This window comes from Neovison vison, chromosome 1, assembly GCF_020171115.1.
Source record: "Neovison vison isolate M4711 chromosome 1, ASM_NN_V1, whole genome shotgun sequence".
Lineage (NCBI taxonomy): Eukaryota > Metazoa > Chordata > Mammalia > Carnivora > Mustelidae > Neogale > Neogale vison.
The window spans coordinates 127,955,612-127,966,270 of NC_058091.1; the positions used below are offsets into that span (position 1 = coordinate 127,955,612).

General features: G+C 33.1%; 1 non-coding gene across 1 annotated transcript; it reads left to right on the forward strand.

Moving 5' to 3' along the window:
* Positions 1-646: 646 nt before the first annotated feature.
* Positions 647-751, forward strand: LOC122897589. The gene has a single exon (XR_006382562.1). It is a non-coding gene; the product is annotated as a U6 spliceosomal RNA (small nuclear RNA).
* The last annotated feature ends 9,908 nt before the right edge of the window (positions 752-10,659 follow it).

The following is a 10,659-nucleotide window of genomic DNA, read 5'->3' on the forward strand; positions in this document are numbered from 1 at the left end:
ATTCTAAGTCAGAGGCATATACCTTGAGACCCGTTCTGCACTCCCTCCTAGGACTCTCAGCTGCTTCCCTCAACTTAATTCACTCTGTTTTTCCCCCCTGTACCCAAGACATCAGCATCAACAAAAAAATTTTAAAAATATAAAAATAATAAACAACAACCAAAAAAAAGTGGTCTTCCCAACCTTGGTATTTCCCAGCCATGTTTTTTCCTATTCTGATAATAAAGTATTAAATTTATTTTTCTTTTATCAATATAAAGCATGCACATATTTTAAAAGTCAAACTCAATCCCCCCCAAAAAAACCTTTTGTGAGAAATTATAGTCTCCTACATAATTATAGTCTCCACTTTCACTTCCTAAATACTACCATTTTCAATCCCTTTAGCTCTTCTTCCAGTATTTACTCTCACATTTCAAAGTGGTATGCTTATTCTGCAATTTACTAATTAATCCACATTAGTCTATTATTGAATTCCTATTTTGAAAATTAAGATATAGTTTTCATAAACTATCTCCACACTTTCCTTACCTTTCAAATAGGGATCCGTAATAATTTTTGATTGTGTGTCTTTGAGTCAATATTAAACTAATATGACTATTATTGTCAAGACAAAGAACAAATTATGACTACTATTTTCTTTCTTGTTTGCTTCGGCAGCACATATACTAAAATTGGAACGATACAGAGAAGATTAACATGGCCCCTGCACAAGGATGACACACAAATTCGTGAAGCGTTCCATATTAAAAAAAAAAAAAAAACAGAAAATGGCAAACAACAGAGAATAATAATGAAACCAAAACCTGGTTCTTTGAGATAAGTGAAATTGATAAGACTCTAACTAGATTGAACAAGAAAACACAAATTGTCAATGTCAGGAATGAAAGAAGGAACATTACCATAAATTCTACAAATATTAAACACATAATAAGGGAACAGCATGAACAACTACATGCCAATAAATTTGAAAAATTAGATAAATTGTCACATTCCTTAAAAAATACAGATTGCCAAAACTGTTACAAGAAGTAATAAAAGGTATGGCTAGACTTCTATCTATTAAAGAAATGGAATTACAATTAAAACCTTTATATAAATATTCAGGTTTAGATGACTTCTCTGACAAATGCTATCAAATATTTAAGGAAGAAATAATACTAACCCTACCCAAATACTTTCAAAAAATACAAGAGGAGGAACATTTCTATCTCATTTCATGAGGCCAACATTACCGTGGTATAAAAAAACTTTACAAAAAAAAAAAAACAATGGCTAATACTCTTCATAAACATAAAGGCAAAATTTGTTAACAATATATTGAGAAAACAAACCAAACAATATTTTGAAAGAATATCACATCATATCCATCACATTCAAGTGGGAATTTTCTCAAGAATTCAAGATTAGTTTGACATTTGAAAGTCCATCAACATTAATTTGCCATGTCAACAGAATAAAAGAAATTCAGAATAAAAGAAACCACATGATCATCTCCATTGATGCAGAAAAAACATTTGACAAAATTTAACACTCATTCATGATGAAAATTCACAGCAAAGAGGTAAATTCTTCAATCTGACAAAGGGCATCTATGAAAACGTAGAGTTAACATCATTTTGACTGGTGAATGACTGTTTTCTTACTAAGATCAAGAACAGAGCAAGGAAAAAAAAAAAAAGAACAGAGCAAAGATAGTAGCTCCCATCACTCCTGTTCAACATTAAACTGGAAGCCATACCCAGTGTAATAGGCAAGAAAAAGAAATGAGTCATACAGATTAGAAATAAAGAAGAAAAACTATTAACTTGCAGATATGATTGTCTACATAGAAAGTCCTAAGGAAAATATGAAAAAACTACTAGAATTACTAGAACTAATAAATATATTTAGTAAAGTTTCAAGATGTAGGGTTAATATTTAAAAAGCAATACTATTACTAAGAATGATCTGAAAAAAGTTTTTTTTTAAAAATCCCATTTACAACAGTATCAAAAACACTAAAATACTTAGAACTAAATTTAGCCAAGAAAGTGAAAAATCTATATACTGAAAACCATAAGACATTCGTGAAAGATATTGATGAAGACACAAATAAGTGAAAAAATATGTCATGCTTATGAATTGGAAGAGTTAATGTTAAAATATCCATATTATCCAAGGCTGTCTATAAATTTAATGCAATCTCTCTCAAAATTCCAATGCCATTTTCACAGGTAGAGAAAAAAGATCCTAAAATTCCTATGGAACCACAACAGACCCAGAATAGCCAAAGCAATCTTAAAGCTGGAAACACCATACTTTCTGATTTCAAACTACATTGCAAAGCTATAATAATCAAAGCAGTATGGTCCCAGCATAAAAACAACACATAGATCAATGGAACAGAGCAGAGAACCTGGAAATAAATCAGAAATAATCACATATGACTTATCCTAATATTTGACAAGGTCTAATATTTGACAAGCCATGAATAGTCAAATGGGAAAGTATAGTTGATTCAATAAATGGTGCTGGGAAAACTGGATATCCGTATGCAAAATAATGAAATAGAATCCCTGCTTAACACCATTCACAGAAATTACCTCAAAGTGGATTAAGGACTTAAACATAAGACCTGAAACCATATATAACTCCTAGAAGAAAACATAGAGGAAGTCTCCTTGACATTGGTCTTGGCAGTGATTTTTTGGATATGACACCAAAAGCAAAAGCAACAAAAACAAATATCAACAAGTGGGACTATACCAAGCTAAAAAGCTCTATACAACAAAAAAAGCAAACAACAAAATGAAAAGTCAGCCTATAGAATGGGGAAAATATTTGCAAACCATGTGTCTGATAAGGTATTAATATCCAAAATATATAAAGAATTCATAAAATTCAATAGCAAAAAACATAAAAATATTAAAAACCCATTTAAAAAATGGTCAGAGGACTTGAATAGACATTTTACAAAGACATACAAATGACCCCCGGATACATGAAAAGAGGCTCAACATCGCTAATCATCAGGGAAATAGTAATCAAAATCACAATGAGATATTACCTCATATCTTTTAGGATAGCTGTTTTAAAAAGACAAGAGATAACAAAAGCTGGTGTGGATGTGAAGAAAAGGAAACCCAGGTGCACTGTTGATTAGAACATATGTTAGTACAGGCATTATGGTAAACAGTATGCAAGTTCCTCCAAAAATTAAAAAAAGAACCACCATATGATCCAGTAATCCCACTTCAGGGTATATATCTAAAGGATATGAAATTGCTATATCAAAGTAATATCTACACTTTCATGTTTATAGAACATTATTTGCAACAGCCAAGACATAGAAGAAACCTAAGTGCTCATTGAAAGATGAATGGATATATATGGTATGTACATACATGGCATATTTGTGTGTATACATACACACAACGGAATAGTATTCAGCCATCAAAAAGAAGGAAATCCTGCCATTTACCACAATGTTTATGGACCTGAGGGCATTACGACAAGTGAAAAAAGTCAGACAGAGAAAGACAAATCCTGTATGATCTCACTTATATGTGGAATCTAAAAACAACAAACTCATAGAAACAGAATAGAAAGGTGTTTGCCAGGGGCTGGAGGGGCAGGGGTCGGGGGATGGGAAGTTGTTGGTCAAATAGTACCAGCTTTTAGTTATAAGATGAATTGGTTCCAGGTGTCTAATATGCAACATGGTGACTATAGTTGACAACACTGTGTTGTATACAGTGTAAGTTGCTGTGAGAGCAGAGCTTTAACGTTCTCACCATGACAACCGCAAAATGGTAATTATGTGAGGTAAAGGACATGTTAACTAATCTTATTATGAAAAGCATTTCACAATTATATCAAATCATTACATTGCACACAATGTTATATGTCAATTATAGCTCAATAAAACTAGGGGATTCTATATACCAGCAATAAACAAAAGGGAAATGATTTTTTAAATTTAATTTCATTTTTTCAGTGTTCCAAGTCTCATTGTTTATGCACCACATCCAGTGCTCCATGCAATATGTTTCCTCCTTAATACCCACCACCAGGCTTACCCCACCCCCCAAGGAAAATGATTTTTTAAACATCACAATTTACAATAGAAAAGCATTAAATACCTATGGATAAAGACATGGAACTGGAAACTACAAGACATAGCAGAAAGAAATAAAAGAAGACTTAAGTAAATAAGGAGAGAGATACACCTATTTGTGAATAAGAAGACTGAAGAGTGACAAAATGTCAGTTGTTCTAAAGTGATCTGTAGACTCAAGACAGGCATTTTTTGGTAGAAATTGTTACGATGATTCTAAAATTCTAAAATTTATAAGGAAACTCAAAGAACCTAAAACAGTACAATTTGGAAAAAAAATAAAAGTTAGAGAATTTACACTACCTAAGTTTAAATCTTACTAAATAGCTACAGTAATTAGATAATTTGACATAGTTTAATGGAACAGATTAGAGAGCCTAGAAATAAACTAATGTATAAAAATGAACAAAATCAACTAGGTAATCTGATGCTAAGAGGACAGTGTTTTCAAACAAAGGGTGCTGGAACAACTAGATATCCATATAGTCCTATCTCAAACCACAGACAAATGTTGATCCATATACCTAGATGTAAACACTAAAACTATAAAACTTCTAAGAGAAAATATATGCTACCCTGGGATAAGTAAAAATCTCATACACAAGATACAATAAGCACAAACCATAAAAGAAAAAATTAGTAAGTGGAACTTTATCAAAATTAAACCTATCTTTTTTTTCTGAAGACATTGTTAAGAAAATAAAGCAAGCCACAGACAGGGAGAAAATATTTGCAATATGTATGTCTGAGAAAAAAAAATCTGTATCCAGAATATATAAAGAACTCCTGTAATTCAATAATATAATTATAAACAACCTATTTTTTAAATGGGGGAAATAATTGAACACTTTAGAAAAAGAAGGTACACAAAAGTTTGTAATCATATGAAAAGATTCTCCACACATTATTCATCACAGAAAGGTAAATTAAACTTACATGAGACATCACAACACACCCATTAAATTGGTTAAAATTAAATACTGACAACACCAAGCATAGAAAAGCACATGGAACAACTGGAACGCACATATTTTTCATGGGCATATAAAATGGTATGGCCATTTTGGAGAACAATTTGGCAGTTTCTCATGGAGTTAGACATATACTTCGCATATAACACATCAATTTCACTCTTATACACTTACCCAAAGGAAATGAAAACATATGTCCACATAAAGTCATATTCACCTGTATTCATAGCAGCCTTATCCAGAATTGTCCCAAACTGGAAACAACCCCAGTTTTCCTTCAGTCAGTGAATAGAAAACAAACTCTGGTACACTCATACTGTAGTAATAAAAAAGGATGAATTACTCATATATACACCAACATGGATAAATCTCACAAACATTATGCTGAACAAAAGAGGCCAGATCCAAAAGATAATATATTATATGATTTCACTTATATGAAATTCTAGAAAAGATAAAACTATAGTGGTCAGTGGTCACCAGGGTCCAGGATATGGAGCTCTAGAATTGACTGTAGAAGGGTTCCAGGAGCTTTCTCAGGTGATGGCAATATGCTGTCTCATAATTGTGGTAGTGATTACATGACTATCTTCAAAACCAAGTTTTGTCAACCTTGGTGCTACTGATATTTTGGGCAATGTAGTTTTTTGTTGTCAAGGGCTATTCTGTGCATTTTTGCATGTTTAGCAGCAACCCTGGGTTCTTATCTTGCTAGATGTCAGTAGCCTCTCCCCACTCCCAAGCTGAGACAACAAACAACGTCTTCAGACATTGCAGAGAATATCCTGGGGGGGTAACATTTCCTCTGGAAACCACTAATTAAAATGTATAAAATAGTAGATTTAAAATTACCAATTTTTGTTGTATATAAGTTATACCTCAATAAAGCTGATTAGGCGCCTGGGTGGCTCAGTGGGTTAAACTGCTGCCTTCGGCTCAGGTCATGATCTCAGGGTCCTGGGATCGAGTCCCGCATCAGGCTCTCTGCTCAGCAGGGAGCCTGCTTCCCTCTCTCTCTGCCTGCCTCTCCATCTACTTGTGATTTCTCTCTGTCAAATAAATACATAAAATCTTTAAAAAAAAAAAGCTGATTAAAAATATGTTGGAGACAGGTTGGGACTACATGCCTCACACCCAGGAGATGCAATTTCAATTTTAAATGTTTTATATCCTTCAAGATAATCATTTGAGAAGCTCTATATTTACTGAAGTAATTTTTCTGCATATTTTTAAAAATATTGTTCTATTATTATCTAATATTCAGCATTGCTACTGAAAAATCATATGCAGTCTTAATCCCTGATTCTTTATGAACTTTTTCATCTCTCTGTGCTATGTTTTGTGGTCCTTTTCAAATTGGACAATTGTATCCTTCAGTTCTAGAAATTTTTTATATAGTATTTATTTTATTTTATTTTATTTTAGTATTTATTTTAAATTTTCCTCCTGTCCTAGGGGTTTTTTCCTCCAGAACTCCAGAAGGATGTTGGACTTCTCAACCACAGTCTTTGATTTTCTCATCTTTTCTCACCTGTCCATCTTCTTCTCCTTTTATTACTTTCTAAGAGATTCTCTTTATCTTTCAAATCTTACTGGACTTGAAATTTTATTTCCGCTTCCATTTTTTTTAATTTCAGAGTTCTTTCTTGTTCTAAGATTGCTCCTTTTCTCCAAGGACATTACTAAAATTCTACTTTTTTTCTTCTGACTCGTGCAGGTGTGTCTCCTTCAGAGACAATGCCACCTTCAGTCTCTCATAGTAGAAATTGTCCTCAAATGTATGGTGATCCTTAGGTGTTGGCCCATATTTAACTGGAAATATGAAAGTCATAAGATTGAATGTCCACTCTGTAGTCATGCGCAGAACTTGCTGACTGTAGGCTTCAGGAAATGATCAAGCAGTAGAAAGCTAACTTTTCTTTGGGGAAGATATCAATGTCTGAATGTGTTTTCTCTGGGAACTTAAAGTTCCTCCAAGGATGAATTTTCCATCCTTAGGTAAAAGGAACATCTCTGGTTTCCAGTATTCTAGACAAAGGCCAAGGGAAGCAGGTGGGTGGGAGTTCTGATCATCACTTTTTCAGATATCCACTTAATGTTCCTGTTTTAAGCTTGAATCTCATCCTTGGCTTGCACTGTGTCTGTGTCCCTGAGTCTGAATCCGGATTTTAAAGAAAAAGATTCTTCCTCTGAAACAGAATTATAGGAATAAGATTGTCACCTGGTGAGAAGGATGGGGATAGGCATCATGGGAAGTGTCGACAAACTCCAATTACAGATGAATCATTCTACCTGCCCCCCACCTTTATCTCTGTCTTCTATGGAGAAGAAATTTGTGTCAAAGTGGAATAAATCAGATCAAGAGTTGCTGCAATTTGGGAAAATCTCTCTAAGGCAAGTCATGAGTTGAATGAAATGTAAAATTTTGTGAAATAAAGGAAAAGCTAAGGATTAATAAAAATCAAGTGGAGACAAGTAAGAAAAGGCCAAAGCTATATACCCCAAAGATGTAGAGCAGAGATCCTTAGAAGACCAGCTTGCCTGAAATAAAGTGTGTGAATCAGAAAAAAGGAAATATTTGACATACAGAAAGTGGCTTAATGAAATTTGTGTCAAGAGTCTATCAGTCTCAACTACAGGCAGGATCTTTCCACTAAAGTAGTCCCATGAACAGGAGAAGACATGCACTTACAGGTACTTTATGAGCCTCTGGGATGAAAGGGGGCACTTTCATGAACATGTCTGTGGGAGAAGGTGACTTTCTTAGGAGCAAATGGATAAAATGGATAGAGAACTACCGGGGTTCTGCTCCTGCCCCAAACTCTGGTTCCTTTGTCGTCAGGAGTAAAATCAGACTTTGTGGAGATTAATGTGGGTGATGAGCTTAAAAATTGAAGTTGATATTAAACCCTCAGTTGTTTGCCCTCATCCCTCTTCTGAGGAATTACATTTTAAAGAAATCCTCTTCTAATGGTGCTTCCTGATGAAAAGCAAAACTAAAGTCCTAACTTTAGGAATTATTTTTCAGGGTAAGGTTCTCTGCACCTCAGGGTTCATTCACTTCTTCCTCCTGAGCTTACTGGAACTGAAACAAGCTAGACTCTGGTACACTCCTTTGAAGAAACACTGAAACCCTCTGAGGAGACAAGCTCAGAGGCCAAATCGACAAGACAGTTGAAAAACACTACCTCTTCAAAAGAAAAACAACATACAGGGCTTAAGAGTCCACCAGCACATTAACACACAAAGGCAAGAATTTAAAACCAACCTACTATGCATACTTTATTAAAAATAGAAAATATTAGCGATACGGAAGGAGAGAAAACATCAATGTATAAATAATATGTACAGAAATACAATATTTGAAATTAAGAACCATTTTGGTAGCATAAGGAACAAAATAGAAATAGCCAAGGAAAAAATTAACAGTTTGAAAGATCAGACTGATCAATTCTCCCAGAAGGAAGAAGAAAAACCAAAGAAACAGAAAATGTAGAGAAAAGTGAGCTGAAGTAAAAATAACTAGAAGTAAAAATAACTAGTCAGAAGTAAAAATAACTAGTAACATATAAATAAAAAAGTCCCAGAAAGAAAAAATAATAAAATGGAGAGGAGAAATAATTTCAAAAAATAGCAGACTAAATTTCCCTGAGTTTAAAAAAAAAAAAAAAAAAAAACCAAGAACCTCAGATTAAAAAAAAAAAAACAACTCACACTCAGATATGTTAAGACAATTAAGAATTCTAAAAAGATTATTTTTAAATGTTTCCAGAGGAAAAAAGCAGATTCCGTCTGAAATCATATTTTCCAACAGCAACAGCAATAACTCAATAGAATAAAATTTTTTAAGTATTGCAGAAAAGAACTTTAAAACCTAAAATTTTGTAACCAACTAAACTGCCATCCAAATATATTGGCCTGGTTTTTTAAAAAACTTCTCAGGCACTTGGGGCACCTGGGTGGCTCAGGTGCTTAAGCATTTGCCTTAGGCTCAGGTCATGATCCCAAGGTCCTGGTATCAAGCCCTGAATCAGGCTCCCTGATCAGCAGGGAGACTTCTTCCCCACTCTCTCTACCCTCCCCCACCCCAACTCATGCACACACGCTCTCGCTCTCTCTCTCTCAATTAAACAAATAAAATCTTTTAAAATATTTTCAGTCACACAAGCCCTCAGTTGCTTTACCACAAAGACTGCATTAAAAATAGTTTTATATAAAATACTTTAAAAAGAAGTAAGACAAATATAGGAGATGATGCCAGAGATATATAAAGCAGAGGGGAAACAAATAACTTGGAAGAGATGTATTATCTAAAAAAAAAAATACTTAAGGCTAAAGAAAAAGATAAAAATATCTGTAATAGCCCAGACTAAAAGTACAGATAATGGCTATATATGATAGAGGTCAGCAGAAGTTGAGGAGAGAAAAAGGATGAAAGTTTTTGTCTTATTGACAGGGATATTGACATAAATATTTTTCAAAAGCAAGAACATATCTTAATATATTTTGAAAACTTGAGACAAAGAAAATATAAACATATCCAATTATATCAATAATAAAAATAAACATATTTGGACAAAACTCACCACTCAAATGACTAATAAATTTAATTTTTATATACAGGTGTAAACTATTTATAATACACACTCATTAAGAATAAGGGTATGCAAGAGTTGAAGGCAAAAAAAAAATGGAAAATGGCATGTTAGGCAAATAAACCAAAAGACATGTATCATGTTATTATCATTTCAACTAAACACTAAGACCACAAGCATTAGAGGATTCACAGGGCTGCCACAAAATAATAAAGGTTTTAATTCAGCAAGAAAAGAGCCACTTTAAGTAAGTACACATGAAACAGCCTCATATATATTTGGTAAAAGTATATAAATTACAATAAATTTATCATGGCTTTTTCAGTTACTGGTAGATCAAATTGACAAAAAAAATCAAAAAGGATACAGAAAATATGAAATACTCATTACAAGTTATTATTCATTCAAATAATATCTCATTTAAAGTTCTTCTAGGTAATAGGGAGTCTACATCTTTCTCAAGCACACATGGAATATAGGTAGAAATATAGTCATGTACTTGGCCATTAAAAAAGTCTCAATAAATTTCAAACATAGGTATAAAATACACTGGGAACTCTGACCACAGTGAAATTAAATTATAAAGTAAAGCAGTATTGTTATATAATTCATGGACAAAAGGGTTTGAAATATCAAAGTAAAAACTTTTTAAGTACATAAAACTGAATTACAATAAAAACACCATATATCAAGACTTCTGGAATGCAGCCAATATGTACTTTGAAGCCAAATCATAGCTAAATACTCTTGTCAAATGGAAGAAAAATCCCAAAATTAGTGAGCTAAGTGTTATTCTTACGAAGTTTGGGGTGGGGAAAAACACAACAACATCCAACTCAAATTAGAAAAAAAAATCAGAATATAAAAATGAAAACAAAAATCAACAGAATGAAAACAAAAATACAATAGAGAGGAGCTAAGAATTGGCTCTTCACTAAAACAAACAATATAGATAAATTTCTTGAGGTTTATCAAGATAAAAGTTACAATAAGC